This window comes from Suricata suricatta, chromosome 4, assembly GCF_006229205.1.
Source record: "Suricata suricatta isolate VVHF042 chromosome 4, meerkat_22Aug2017_6uvM2_HiC, whole genome shotgun sequence".
Lineage (NCBI taxonomy): Eukaryota > Metazoa > Chordata > Mammalia > Carnivora > Herpestidae > Suricata > Suricata suricatta.
In genome coordinates this window covers 58,519,205-58,534,880 of record NC_043703.1, presented here as the reverse complement: position 1 = coordinate 58,534,880, position 15,676 = coordinate 58,519,205, and the positions used below count along the sequence as shown (strand labels likewise).

The 15,676-nt window shown below is 42.3% G+C and overlaps 1 long non-coding RNA gene and 1 pseudogene across 2 annotated transcripts in view; one reads left to right on the top strand and one right to left on the bottom strand.

The window, feature by feature from the left end:
• LOC115290787 overlaps positions 1-15,676 on the bottom strand; it is a 170,542-nt gene that overhangs the window by 139,633 nt on the left and 15,233 nt on the right. For both annotated transcript variants that reach the window (XR_003908198.1, XR_003908197.1), the window contains exons 2-3: positions 10,218-10,392; positions 9,268-9,373 (exon numbers count right to left, since the gene is read on the bottom strand). This is a non-coding gene — a long non-coding RNA (uncharacterized LOC115290787). The remainder of the gene's footprint in view (positions 1-9,267; positions 9,374-10,217; positions 10,393-15,676) is intronic.
• LOC115290930 lies at positions 9,111-9,209 on the top strand (annotated as a pseudogene).

Genomic DNA, 15,676 nt, shown 5'->3' with positions numbered 1-15,676 from the left:
AGCTGGTATCAACATTTAAAAAGGAAAAGTCTTTCCATCGTCTTTACCATAGAGGAACTGACTAGAATACTATCTTCATCCTTATTTCTTGCAGAAGGACAAGCTTCCTCTTGGAGCAGTACAGAGGTCAAGGCTCTCACACAAACCTGCCTACCACATGTTTTTCCCTCATAGCATTAAATACATGTAGTTATTTTCTTTCTTTCTTTCACTTGTTTCTATCTCTTCAACTTAGAAGGTAAGCTCCAGGGGAGGGAGCCATGCCATTTTCATTGGCAGCTGACCTAGCCACATGCTTGACACACCACAGACAGAGATATTTGTTAAGTGAATGGTGAAGTTCCCTAATAAATGCCTGGCTTCTACAATCTACAGCTTACCAAGAGCCATCAAAGGAATTGATTTTCAAGTGTAGCTAGAAAAGTGCTTCATGCAAATGTCTAAATATTATACCTGGGGTGCCTGGGTGGCTCAGTCAGTTAAGCGTCTGGCTTTGGCTCAGGTTCATGGGTTCAAGCCCCACGTTGGGCTCTGTGCTGACAGCTAGCTCAGAGCCTGAAGCCTTGCTCCAGATTCTGTCTCCCTCTCTCTCTGACCCTCCCTCCCCTGCTTGTTGAGCTGTCTCTCTCTGTCTCTCAACAATAAATTGAAAACATTAAAAAAATTTTTTTTAATTCTACCTAAAATGTATCAGCTTTTCTCTGCAATTTCTCTGCAAGCCCACCCAACTTGGGTCCCCATTGGTCTCGTGGAGTCCCTTAGAGTCATACAAAGTTAGGCCACTGACAAGGGATCACAGGGAGGCAACTGACTTCCAATTCTTCCAGCCAAGACAGGATCTCTTTGTGATTTGTTTTATTTTTCCAACCGTATTGAGTTAAAATTGAAAAATAAAAATTATATGTATTTAGGGTATACAGTATAATGATATAATATATGTATACATTGTAAACTGATTACCACAATCAAGTTAATAGATACATCCATCACTTCACATAGTTACCTGCATGTGTGTGGTGAGAATATGTAAGGTCTACTCTCTTAGCAAAGTTCAAGTACACATAGGGTATTATTAACTACAGTCACCCCGGTGTGCATTAAATCCTCAGAATTCACTCATCTTACAACTGAAATATTATACCCCTTGACCAATATCTTCCCATGTCTCCAACCTCCAGTCCCTGAACCCCTGTTCTACTCTCTAGCTCTGGTTCCATGAGCTTGAGTGTTTTATATTCCTCACATCTTTATATTTTAGATACTGATTAAGGTTGAACCACTGGGGTATGAGGAGCATGTTCTCCACCTAAGTTTTGTCTGTAGTCCTGAGAGCCTGTCCGGATACGCCTGGGCTCAAAACAAGATGCCCCATGGCTCTCACATATGAGTGAGTGGAGTTTCATGGAGCCCTGGGGGTAGGGATGGAGAGATAGTATTCCCCCACAGACTGACATATCCTCACTGGCTCAAACTGATTTCTTGCCTTCAAAAGTGGAAATTTCATTTGCTCCTCAGTCTTACCTTAGTTTTGCACAATTCCCTTGAGAGCAAAGGAATTCAATCTAAAGGCCAAAGTGCTAATTTAAAAATAAAAGTAAAAAAGAGTAATTATAAGAGTCAACACCTATTTGGTGTTATATTAAGAGTCTGCTTTTTGCTAAGCACTATGCCTACTTCATTATTGCTTTTAATCCCCGCAAACACCGTATGATGCAAATTCTGCTACTGTTCCCATTTTACAGATGAGGAAGGAGAGACATGATACCTACTAAATCAAACAAAAAATAGATCCAAAACACAACTCAAAGTGACAGAGGAGATGGAAAAACTCGGACCCAAGCAATGTTCCTGCCTCTTCTGGCCACCCAGTGGCCACCCCCAAAAGACTTCATTATATTGATTTAGCTCATCTCAGATGCACATACCATAGGGCCAAATAGACTTGTATAACTAACTGCATTAGTCATTCTAGATACTTTAATCCATTACTTAATGCATTACTCAATGCTGGTACCAGGAGGGAATGGCAGGAAGTCAAGGCTGGTTATACATGGATGAAACAATAATAGTCTCAAAAACACCTGCACCTGTGAAGAAACAGCCAGAATCTGAAAACATCTGACCATCTAAAGTTTTAGAACTTGTCGTTTAAAATGCTTGCCATGGATCTTACTTTACAGCACGTAGTAGCTTTGTGTTACTGATCAACTTCTAAATTCCATCCTCAAATTAGAGGAGCCCCCAATCAAAAATGAGTCACTGACCTTTTCCTCAGCATTTTGTTTCAGTAAGCCAGAATAAACACATGGAATTGTTACTATGGAGACCGAAGGTACTGAAGGGACCCAGCCTCTCATTAAAAAATTGACACACCAGCAGGAAAAAAAAAAATGATGGATGTTGTGGTTATTTTAGGGAAAATCATGTCCCAAATGTTGAGGTTAAGTCAGCCACCCCTTTTCCTCCAGAAAAGAAAAAAGAAGAAGAAGTTTCCGATGCAAATGGTTTGAATTAATGCCATGGATATTTATAACAACAGTCTGGTTAAGGGAACTTATTTGCTATTCATCAAGCAAATGTCCCCTAGGATTAAAGGAGCCCAAAGAAAATATTTTTAAATAATAAATAAAATGTCTTTTGGGGTGGGAAGCAGTTATATTCGTATTCAACTGCATGACTGCTGGGTGAGTCCTCAAGCCCAAGGCCACGGGGACTGGACAATTCTGCAGAGCTTTTGGAAGAGATCAGCAAGACACATGTGTCCCAGCTGATGTGCCAGCAGGAGGGCCAGTGTTTTCTTAAGCTGACACCCCAAGCAGTGAATAAGAAAAGAGACACCAAGAGTAGCCCGAGACACAGATCTAAAATTGGAAAGACAGTGACTGCCTCTTTTCTCAACAACTCCATTATTTGCGTTTTGGAGAGGAAAGGTAGACGGGAAGATGCCTGCTTAATTTTTGTAGCGTTATCACTGGAAAAAGCCATTCTCGCTCCTTAAACACAGCACTGGATGAAGAAATGTTACCTGGATGGTGCCCACAGAGGCACCACCATACAGGCTCCTCTCTCCTTCACGGGGGCTCTGGGAGGGAGCCCTGGGTGCGCACTGGTGCAGACACCTGACACAGGGACCATGCTGAATCGAAGGGTCCACGAAGGCCCTGTGAGGGTGACGACAGGAGCAGTGGCCATGAGCAGAGGGCCAGCCTCGGGCTCACGGTCCTGTCCGATCTCCATCCAGAGGCCTGGCCGCAGGTGACCCAGAACCATACCAATCCTGTCTTTATTTTAACTCCTGATACTATGTTCAAGTATGGATTTTTTAAATGTTCTTATTTTAAATATTTAATATTTGTATAATTTAAAATAATTTATAAAATAAATAATAATAATTTAATAAAAACAATTCATCAAAAGAGTATTGAACTGATTTATTGAATTTTTGATGTTCCCTTAAATTTTGTGCCTGAGGCAAGTGCCTCACTCCTCTTACCCTACCCTTCCATCCTGAGCTTTCCAGGACAAGCACTGACACATTGAGGGCTGCCTCAAGACAGCCCCTTCTCCTTAGAGGATTCCCTTCTCTCAACAAAGCAGTGCAAGCAGGAACCTACAAGGAACACTTCTAAACCCCGAGCTGAAAGGCAGCTGTGGACTCCATCCCTTGTCCGCCATTTAATTCATCAGGGCTCCAAACTTCAGCTTCCTCCAATGTTGACCTGACATAGACAGAGGCCTACTTCCTGGAGTCACTGGAAGAATTCGATGAGATGATGCCTGTCAATAGCTGAGAAGTGTGTACCATCGTGTCCGTCATTGTTCTTGTTCTTCAAATATCGCTTCCCCCACTGGTTACTTCACCCCTCACAGCCTCTGTCTTCTCCTCAGTAAGAAGGAAATAATTGTGCTACCTCTCCAGTTTGCTGTACAAATTGAATGTTCCTGCATAGGAAGTGTCTAGAACAGTGTCTGCACACGGTGTTAACGATGACTACAGCGGCTGATGTTATCACACCTGCTTATCCTGCTTCCTCGTCCCCCTCCTTCACATCCTCCCCTACAAACTACCACTGCCACAGCCGCGGGCCCCTAGTCTGGAGTGTAGGTAGCTAATACTGTTGCAACGACATCTAGAAACAGCTCCCTCCACTGTGTGAGGGATCCTTAGGCTGTACATAAACATTAAAATCAATTTACTATATGCTGTGCTTTTAGAAATGTTTTAAGCTATTCAAACATTATTATTTTCTGCAGACAATGCCAAATAACCTGCCGAATTGATTTTGTCGTTTTTTTAAGCTTAGTTGTTTGGGTATGCTGTAGACAGAACCCCAGACAACGGAAGAGTTAGTGTGCTTCAATTGTTTATAAAGGAGCGGCATAAAAATAATCTTTAAAGCTAAGGGAATGTTAATATTTAGATCCATCTAAGGGAAAACAATAACAGTTTGTGATTTCCTCCCTCCTCACTCCCAGGGCAAACATTTTTAAGGGAGGATTTTCTTTTATAACATAAATTGTTTTCTATATAACCCTAAAGACATGAGTGATGAATTGTGAGCTATAGAAAGAGATGCCCATAATTAGCAGCTTGGGTACAGTCAGATATAAACATATATTTTGTTTATGAAACATGCAGCTTGAAAAAAAATCACATCTTGCTAGATGTCACAATAGGGTCAAGATGCTAAGGAAAAAGCCATTAAGACAAAGATTTGTAAATAAAGTTAAAGTCAGATAGAATACATCTGTGGGTACCTGGGCCACGCAGGCCTGGGACAAAAGTTTACCCAGGTTTACTTCTTCTTCATCATCAATATCATTGGAATTGCTGCTAATTATTATTTGTATCAACTTTGGTACAACATTGTGATTCTGATTTCAACTGTAACGATATAGACTTTTACCAAATACATAGCCATTACCTCGAATGCAGATAAATAAACGCTTTTCATCTAATGGGTCAAGATTTCATGACTGCTTAGTTTACATGGTTTATTATCACTATAATAGAACTGGCACTTACTGGGCACCAGACACTGGCCTAAGTTCCTTAAATGTATTGAATCCTTTAGTCCTTATAAGAATCCCTGCAGGAAGGAAATTATCCCCACCTTCCTGATGAAGACACTGAGATTTAGAGAAATCAAGTAACCCGACCACCATCACATTTTATAAGCAGAGCTGGGATATGAACAGAGTTCTGTTGAACATCAAAGCCTATCCTCTAAAGCACTGTACTAACGAGACACTCACCCAAGTCGACAAGGTAAGCTCTTTCTGTTCACATGAACATTCACACATGCTGAGATCAGCCCTCCTCGTCCTACTCCATGCATTCATATGGCCATTTGGCACGTTAGGAAGATTTTCACTCAAGTCAAACAACAGTTAAGTTCTGCCATTTTATTATTTGTGAACAGAAGGATAAAAGGGTTGTTGGCCGGGACTGCTGTGTCTGGCTGTGCAGAATGTGCACTATACAAATCCAGGCAGAGCCATTCACGAAGCCGTATTTGACAAGCACCCTCTAGAGTTGTTCAACCTGGCAGTCCTGTCCTTGCTGCTCTAAATCTGGTTTGCGACTCCTCACCAACAACAGTCAGTGATTGGACCAGGAGAAAACACCTGACCAAAAAGTGCCAATCAGATGCTTGCTGTGTGGACACAGAACTGAGAGGCACAAAGGAGCCTCCCCAGTGGGGCAAATGAAGAGGCAGGAGACCTGGGGCCCTGCCATCACAGACTGCCCAGGCAGAGGAAGCCAGAAATGAAGTAGGAGAGGAAAGGCCCACAGGGAGAGATGAAAGAGTTCATGGAGCTCTTTAGAGACTGTAAAAAAGCCTCACTTTCCCCTTTCCAAGAAGCTCCTCAGACCCAGTTATACTTTTCTGCCCTTGATTTTGTGTATCCTTTCAACAAATCCCTCTTTATATTTGCCCAAGTTTAAGGGCCTCCTGATCTTTGCAGGACAGAGAAGTGCCCATTCTTGACCAGACATCATCAAATGGAATTTTTCATTATTATACAAAAATCAGACTTGAATCTCAATCCCCAGACTCATGTGTGTAAGAAATGCAACTTTATTTTTCTATAACACAGTGGAATTGCTATCTTGAGAGACCATGCTGAAGGAGTGGCAGGAGCTTAGCACAGTCATTTCAGGATTCTAGGGAGCTTGAGTAGTACCAAGGAGGCAGGGATAAGGATGGTGGACACCGAGTTCCCCATCATCTGCTGAGATGCCCCTGGGCTGCCCAGTCCTGGTTATTGACCAACAAATTCACTGCTGTTTGGCCCAGCTTCCCATCTGTCCCTTTGCTTTCACTGCTCCTGTGCTCCTCTCTGGTACCCAGGAATTCACATGCTAGTCTGTGAGAAGCTGGGGCCATTCAGACACCCATCCACATAGCTCAGAGAATATTCTTCCCACCAGCCAGGCCATGGGAACCTGATGTTGTCCAAGGCCCTTCCTCCTCATACAGTCATTTCTTCTCAGGGAAATACCCAGAAAGCACCGTCTCCCACTGATGTATCTGGGGCTGTACAGTCATGCCTTCCCAAGGCTTGACCTGGGTGAGGTCTGGGCACTGGCTAGAATACCTCCATGGTATTCTAGGCTCATCTATTATTAATGTCCAAGGGTTCTTTTCTCTCCTGTGGGAGTTAGATTTTGGAACTCAAAAACCAAAATATGACTTTGTTGCCTGAGTTTGTTCCACCTTCCCCAAAGCAAGGAACTCAGATTGGCCTAATTAACTGAATAGAAGCCAGAACCAAGTGACCCAAGAAAAAACTAAAGAAATCCTCAAGTTGAGATTTTAAAATATTGCCACACCAGACTATGTTGGGACCCTGGAGGCTCAAAGAGCTTCGTTCTGGACATAGGCCTTGATCTCACTGTACATTTCCTCTAGGTTATGTTGGCCAAGCTAAAGCGGGCACCTCTGGCCTTCAGTGAGGCTGATGCCTCTGTGATTCTGCCAGCTCAAATGTGACACTGGTGGCAATGTGTGCTGAGCCATTTACCTAGTTTTCCTTAAGATTCACCTTTAGAGCAAGTCTCACACTGAGAAATCTGGGAGAAAAGTAAACTGTAAATGGAGATTTGTTCGTTTCCCTGGCTTCACCTTTTCTATGAAAGTTGTGATAAATACAAAGAACTTTTCCTTTACCTGTGAAAATAACTCACTCCACACCAAAAGGACCATAAATTACCATGCCCACTGTGCTTCCCCATCTTTGTGACTATATTAAATAATAGTTTATATATTTTATTATCTCATAAGAATAAGAAAGACATTTCAAGGTGGACAACATAATTTGTTCATGATTTACAGAAAATATAACCACATGAAAGATTACACTTTATAGTTTTTTAATGTTTATTCATTTTTGAGAGACAGAGTATGAGTGGGGCAGGGGCAGAGAGAGAGGGAGACACAGAATCCAAAGCAGGTTCCAGCCTCTGAGCTGTCAGCACAGAGCCCAGTGCGGGGCTCAAACCCATGAACTGTGAGATCATGACCTGAGCTAACGCTGGATGCTTAAATGACTGAGCCACCCAGGCACCCCTATACTTTATAATTTTTTTTAAATTAGTCATACTGCTATTAAATGTCAGTATCAAAAATGAGAACTATATCTACATCTGATTTACACTTTTGCTTTTTCTTCTTTTCTAGCCCCAAAGAATGCTGCCTTTTCCAAGTTTCTCTAAGTTGCCCATATCCTCATTAGGATTTCTGAACCAAAGAGCTACAGTTGGCTCATTCTTCCCATGATTCATTTGACACAGATGTAATCACAAACTATTGTGTGTTGGTCTTGAGATGCCCAGTTGAGTGGAGGAAATGGAAGTCAGAGCGTAAAGTAAGTTCTGTAACAGAACTTGCCAGCATCAGGTTCAGTCTTCTGTGATGTTCTAGCACCAGGTCTATCACCCTTCCCGGCTCCCCATGGGCACAGGTTACCTTCCCCCAGTACATTCCAGACTCATTCCCTCTCCTCCTAAAAAATTCAGTGGCTCTCCTAGAGGCATTTCCAACTCGGTTATGGGAATAGTAATTTCAGGAAATCTGAGAAGGTATTGCCTGGAAAGGAGGCTTATGGTAACATACATTTGGGAAGCAATGAGTAAAACAAACTCTCTGGTTGTGTTACGTTTTCAGGAATTCTCAGAGCTTTTACAACGCTAACATGCATTAGTGAGTGTAGTGATACACTTACGCATATCCAGAGGAAGGACGCATCCTTCCAGTATCTCCCTAGCTCATGGCTACAGAACCCTTTTCTTCCAGGGTATATTACAGGACAAATCTTGGAAACAAAACAGAACACCTGAGAAACATTAGCCTAAAGAATAAAGTTCAAACTTCTTAGCAAGGTATTGAAGGTTGTTGCTATCTGTCCGTAGTCTATTCTTACAACCCCACTTCTTACTCCTTCGTTCCTGTACACCACACACTACCCTTGTCAGGCTCCTCGTTCCCTAAGCAGACGGTACACTTGAACATACTTGAGGTGTTACTTCTACATTCCTCTGCTTACAATGCAGCTCACTCTTCTTCACTTCTTTCTCCTCCTTCTGAATTCCTGTCTATACTGCAAAAACCACTCCATATTAACTCATCTGCCTAGTCTGTGAGTCACTGGGCTGTAAGCACTCTGTGTATCATAGCCCCAATCACTATGTATTATACATTTCTCTGCTGCTTTCAATAGATTATGAGTTCCTGGCACTGAAAATTTTATATCAATTTTTCAAACACTTCACAAAATTCCCTTATTTCCTTTCAAACCAGAAAAATGCAGGTGTGAATCTGGTGTGCCCCTTTCTCTTAAATTTAGATCCGATGTTTGAAACAGGATTCTTACCAGTAGATAAGCATCCATGATTACTAAAGAAGGGATTCGTAAGTCACTCATTAAATCTTAGATTTTCCTTTTGCCCGATTATAAAATATAAGTCACAATCACTTTAAAAACTGTATAAAAAATTGCACGGCACCTCCCTATAAACAAAAGGGGAGCTGAGATTTTACTTTATGCCTTCATGCTTTATGCCTCGTCCAAAAAATATCTGTTGCAAACATTTAAAAAGTTATACGGTGCTGGCTTGGGCAGCACATATACTAAAATTGGAACAATACAGAGAAGATTAGCATGAACGCTGCTGAAGGATGACACACAAATAGTTATACTCTCTGGGAGTGAAGATAAGCCCCTGCTAAATGCCACTTCTTGCCCCCACCCTGCCCATCATACCAAGAGCTGATCTGCATGTTCCCCGCTCTTCCCTGGGCTCGCCAGGATTTCCCTCTGGATCTTGTTTCTTTCATATTTTCCTTTGCCTCCTAGTGCCCAGGCACCTCTGGAAAATCAGAGAAATTGCTGGAATGGTGGTCTGCACGCGTGTCTTCCCTTACTTGCCCTGCTGCCCCTCTGCCATTTCCCCCTCCCACCAAGAGGCAAAGAGAATTTGTTTATTTTGCCAAGAACTCTCAGACACTTTCAGTTTAGCAAAGAGGTTGATTTAACTCTATTCCCTGATGGGAAAAGAAACGTGACATTCTCCTCATGAGTAAAGCGCCACTTTTTCTTGGAACAAAGGGAAAATTCAACATCATACAGCCCCCAAATGTTGCAACTTTAGTTCAACAGCACTTTTTCTCCACATTTTAAAACCTTCTCTGGCACATGCATGGGGGGGTGATGCTGTGGAGGAGTTTCTCACAGGCTCTAAATACCTCAATTCTGCATCTAGGGTCTTTCACCATCTGCCCCTGCCCTACACCTTCACTCGCTTCCCACTGCTCCCCAGGCCCTACAGTCCTGCCCTGGCAATCATGTTCCCTGTCAATTCTAGAAGCTTATGCCCTCAATGCGCTCATGCCTGTGATTTCTGCCCTCCTCCTTCCAGGCTTCCAAACACAGCCCAGGTGCTCCTCCAGAAACCCCGCAGTGACCACGGGGTACAAGAGATTCCCCCTCTAACCCACGTGGTGTTTTAATGTTATAGCACCTAAATTTGCATTTATTCACATTTTTTCCAGCCTTGTGTTCATTGTTATGTCTTGACTCTCCAACCAGCCAGACAGTGAGCTGGAGAGAGGGCGTGGGCTCTGAAGTCAAGCAGCTGTCGGCTCCGGAGCCTAGTTTCTGAGCTATGTGAGGCCCAGTTTCGTTATTTGTAAAATGAAGAAGTAAACACTCACCCCTGCGAAGCTGAGTTGCCATGAGCATTCAGTGAGGTCTAGCATGTGAAACTCCAGGCCTTCTTCGCCCTCCATGACTGTCTCCCTGCTCTCCTGGGGACAGGATCAAGTCGTTCACTGGTTCCCGGGTTCACAGAACGCCGAGCACAGTACAGAAAAACATGATCGGCAGCAACTGTTAAAAGTGCGCAGAATTAACAAAGAGCTGGGAACATAATCTCGGCTGGCAAGGAAATGAGACAGACCTTTAACCACTCAAAACCAATGTGCCACTAGAATTGAAATGTGAGATGAGATAGCATAAAAAAGCAGACCAGTCACGACACACAGATCACTTCTTTGCTTAGAAAGGTATTTTCTTGAACACATAGAGAAAAACAAATTGTCCTGTTTCCCATACCTTTAGCAAAGTCTGCCCTGAATCTTACAGGGATATGCAATAAAAAGATGTCTCTTTGAGCCTTTTCAATTAAATGAGTTCTGATTAGCTCCTACTATATAGTAAATCACCAGTCAGGGACTTAAAATACTGCCATCAGATGTGAAGCACATTTCTTTAGTTTCTATGCAAGCACAGAAATGCTGCACAGTTAAGCTATGGTCATTTTCCAGTTATCTCACTCTTAACTTTAGGAGTGGGACAAAGCAGGCCCTTAGTTTGAAAGCTGATAGAGCTCAGCTAAACACGTGTGAGGAGAGTGAATAGCTCCAATTTGCACAATTCCTATAGTTTCCTGTCATTAACTGGGGGGAAATGCTATCCACTTACTTAAGAGGTTCCACTGAAAAATAAAACACTTCTTTCTATTTACTTAAGCACCAAGCTAGAACATGAGGAAACACAGTAAGTTCTAAACATGGTGCACATCTGGTCTAAAAACCACAATCAATTTATTGCCGCATCTGAAACATTTTCAGTGACTGTCATCTAATATATTATCACACATTTCTAACAAGACATTTTTTTGGAACCAAAATAGACAGGTAGATCTGTCCATTCAATTTCTTGCAAACGAAAGAGAAAATTGTTTGGCTCAGATGTCTGCACTGTCTTTGGAGCAGTGTAACTATCATATGAGAAGGGTATTAGTCAAAGATGCCAGGAGCTTAGCAATTACTTCCAAAGAGTGAAATTATTGGCTACACAGAAAAAAAAAAAAAGATGTATGCATGTATGTTTGCATCCTCTCTTTCTTCCCATTCCAACAGAACCATTTATTGCATTTACTTGAAAGAGATGTACCACAGTCTTGTTAAGCCCATCTATCTCCCACTGCTATAACCCTAGAGTCCCTATTAAATGGAATCTTTTGATCTCTGTGGCTCCTAAAGCAGAACTTTATTAAAAGTTTTATTAAAAATTAAAATGCAATTGAAATCACGTTAAAATGCTTAAAAGCTCCATATTTTCACCCTAACCCCTCATGGGCATTCGCAAGGAGAGTCACAATGGTATTGAATAGCCAGAGAGCCCCACGCCCAATAAAGAGAGCTGCCAAAATATCCCAGGATTGGCCCCACTGAAACCATTTACTGGCTCACCGTTGGCTGCATAATCCGCCTTTAAGCACTTTCTCCTCTGTAAAAACCCCAGAGCTCCTTTAAGAGTCTTGTCTCAGCACACAAAACTTTCAAGTGACTAACCCTTCCCTACCCAGCTCTTGAGCCCCTCACACCAGCCATGCAGGCTCAGACCTTTCCTGACAACCCACTCAAAGCACGTTCTGCTTATAGTGCCAGCAAAAAGTGCATTAAGGCTAGCTTATCCGATCTTTGGCAAGGTTCATAAACAGACTGGACATGGTCAGCCCTCTTTCATACATCCGAGCCTTCGACTGTGTTGTTCTCTGAATGCATGCTGTGGCTGACTTTGCCTGGTGAATAGCTCATCATACTTCAGAACTCAGTTCAACCAGGACTTTGTAGTGACAGTTTCCCTGACATCCTTCCCTTTGCTGAAATAGGTGGTCCACTCTTTCTTCTGGGATGGACGGAGCATCCCATACAACGCTCCTCCCACTCTACCCCACCACACCCCAGTAGAGCATAGGATGCGTCATCATATCTGCTTCCCACCAGCCTGCAAGCTCTCCTGGAAATACCCTGTGTCTTCTTCTCTGTACCTCTACTGCCTACCATACTCCCTTGCATAAAGAAGGGACTCCTTAAATATTTACTGGACAAAAAAACAAAAGCTGTAAGCCAGAAAAATCCTGACTGTGTCAGATTGGTTAAGAGCTTCACTTGGTTCTCTATGAGTTAAAAAGAGAATCTCAGGAAAGGGCAAAGTCAGAGTTTTCAGGTCTTTCAACCATAAAAACTGTTAGTAAGGAAAATTCAACTGATCATACAGAGATAAAAGAGGGAATGTATGCTTTTACAACCTGGGCCAGCAGTCTTGCTGCCAGAATTAGAGAAGTACAAAAGAGATATGCAAGAGCACCCAAGAGAAGAAGACTTAAGGGGTTGTAGTGAATGGCAGACAAAAATGGTGGACACTCGAAACAGTGGGCACTCAAAAGCTAAAAGGACAATATCAAGGTGAAGAAACTAAGAAGGGGGTAAGTCAGATGAGGAAGGATGGGGAGGCAGATAAGGCTCATTGTTCATATGATAGCACCTATCATGGCAAAGCGTTTCTTGAGTAGAAAAAGACATACATCCAGTAGAAAGACTTTCCTGGTGTCAGCAGATAAGAAAAGGAGGAACCTGGTGGGCAGAGTGCTTGCGGTCCATGAAATGAAGTGACCCCATTTGTGCTGAGTTGCACTGAACAAAAAGAACTGCCCCAATGAATAAATATGAGGCTGATTTTGTATTTAAGTTCACAGTCTAAAAGAGAATTCACACAAAACCCAGGAAACTGCCAGAGAGCTCGGTGAGTTGAGGCAGAGGCGCATGTGAGGACCACAGGAGCCCACAGCCCACAGTGCGTAGGACCGCATCACGTTCTGCCTACTTTGGTGGTGTCGGTAAAGCAGCACAGGTGTGTTTGAAGGAGAATGTCTAACAGCAGTTGAAATAACCAAAAACAAAGTAGTGAATGGCTGCCCTGGGCCAATATGGGGACAAATTGGCAGCGTGGAGTGTTCCCGTGCAGACCTGTCCAACACTTTGAGAATTCTACCATCTCTCCTGAGGTGCCCTTGAAAAGGCTAAGTGGAAAGGTAGAGCCTTTTAAAATATTTATGTGGTTTCTGAAGAATCTTAATTTTTAATAAAAAGTTCTTAATAACATTCTGAATAAAAGACTGATACTTACAAGATCCTTTTTATAATGCCAAACTCTTTGTGCAATATATGTATATATTTTTAAAAAGACCATGGTTTGGCAAATGCTGACGGCCTTTAACACTTAGGATTATTCTCCTTCCGTTTACTCTACTGCTTGATGCTGTGGCCAAGAGCAAATCCATCCAATTCTCTGCCCTGACTTCACTTCGTTTTGAGGAGAGGAATTTAAAGTGAAATGTAACATAGAGGTAATTTTCCAACAGCCTCAGCCACTGAAAGTGTTCATTTGGCCGATACTCTCTAATCCTGGCTTCCGATGCATCCCCAAGCATGTCCAGAAATATGTAAGTAAGGCACATTTCTGGGGATGATGGCTACCTAGGTGTTAACAGTTACAACTAAATAAGGCACTCACCCCTAAGTGTCGAACAGAATCCTGGTGCTCTCCTGTCGTTTGGTTAATGCTTTACAATGTACAAAGTGCCTTCTTTGAGCCTCAGAGAAGTTACATGATTCACCCAGAGTCTGTGGCTTGGTGCCAGAGCCAGAAGCTTCATGGGCTTCCTTCCTGCATGTCTAGGCTCTGGGAGCATCCTGACTAGATCATCTGTGGCCAGAATTAAGTTAAAGTGTAGTGATTAACAGCTCACTTCTAGACTCATTCAGAGAAGCAGACCATAAGCTAGATGGGAGGAGGACACAAGGAAAAACTGCCCAAGCTCAGACATGGACAGAGGATGGATTGAACACTATTCACAGGACAGCCCAGAAACCCTCCTCCACCTGGGAGAGAGGTGGTACCAGATCATCCGCCGGGAATAAGTAGTAGGAAGCCATTTTGGAGAAGGCCAAACATTTTAGGAAGAAAAAATGAATTTCATGTGTCAAATTGCTAGACACTCAGACTTACAAGAGTAGGTGAATGTGTCATTCACTTAGAAAATGAGTCAGTTGGTTGCATCTTGTTACCTTTTATCTGAGAAGGAAATATAAGGAGGGCTTGGAGAGAAAAGTAAAGTCTCCCCATCCCCACCCCAAGAACAAACTCTGTGAAAATGGAGTTTTCCAAGCTGTTAGTATCCTATTTGTGAAACCAGATTTTCTTTTAATTTATTGACTCCATGTTGTGAGTTTCAAAATTCTCTTGTGAATTTAAATTTTTATTTTTCTTCCAGGGACTAAGAAGTTACCAATATTCACACCACACTTGAGGGAGAAAACCAAACAACAGAAGTAGTAACGGTCATATTTATTCACATGTTTGGAGCTTGACTCATTTCCTTTTTTTTTTTAGGTGTTTATTTTTGATACAGAAAGAGAGCAAGGAAGAAGGAGGGAAGGGAAGAAGTTGAGTGAGGGGGTGGAGAGAGAGAGAGAGAGAGAGAGAGAGAGAGAGAGAGAGAGAGAGAATCCCAAGCAGGCTCCTCACTGTCAGCACAGCACAGAACCAGAACCAGATGCAGGGCTTGAACTCATGAACCATGAGATCAGAACCTGAGGCGTAAATCAAGAATGGAAAATTTAATTGACTGAGCCCCCAGGTGCCCTTAAGCTTGACTCATTTTCTAAGTGAAAGACACATTGATCCTATTCTGTAATTTAGCTTTCTTGTACCTCAATGTTCTCATCTGTAAAGTCGGAAAAATAACAGTACCTGCTCATGGGTTGTCATTAGGATTAAATAAGTCAATGTATATAAAGTACTTGGCATGGTGGCCAGCATAATAAATGACAAGTAAATGTTAGCTATTATTCATATTCCAATGAGTGCTTTGGTTTCTATAAATCATAAAAAGTGATCCTTGAACACACGCGTGCAAGAAGTTTCCAGTGGTTTGCTAGGTCTATGAAATTTGATCTTCCTTGCCTTTCTTGGCAGAAATCTTAACTAGCTAAAGTTATTGATCCAGGTAGCAAGATTCACACATCTACATGACTGTTTCCACTCACTGAAAATTTCCAGAAAGTAATCATTTCAGGCTGAAATTGTCCATGCTTGGTCTCAACCCAATGGAAACTCACTTGCATTGGAAGATGGTAGAAGAGTCTGTCCCCTGTTTGCAATGGCTGGAGCTGAAGAATAACTGGACTTTTTCTATACCCAAATAATGTCTTTTAGCTGAATTTTTTAAAAATCACTAAGCATTGTAAGTTTAAGCTTCCCTTAACCCTGAATACAATAAATGACCACCTGCTTTAAAGCTCCTACGATTTTTAAGATCTTT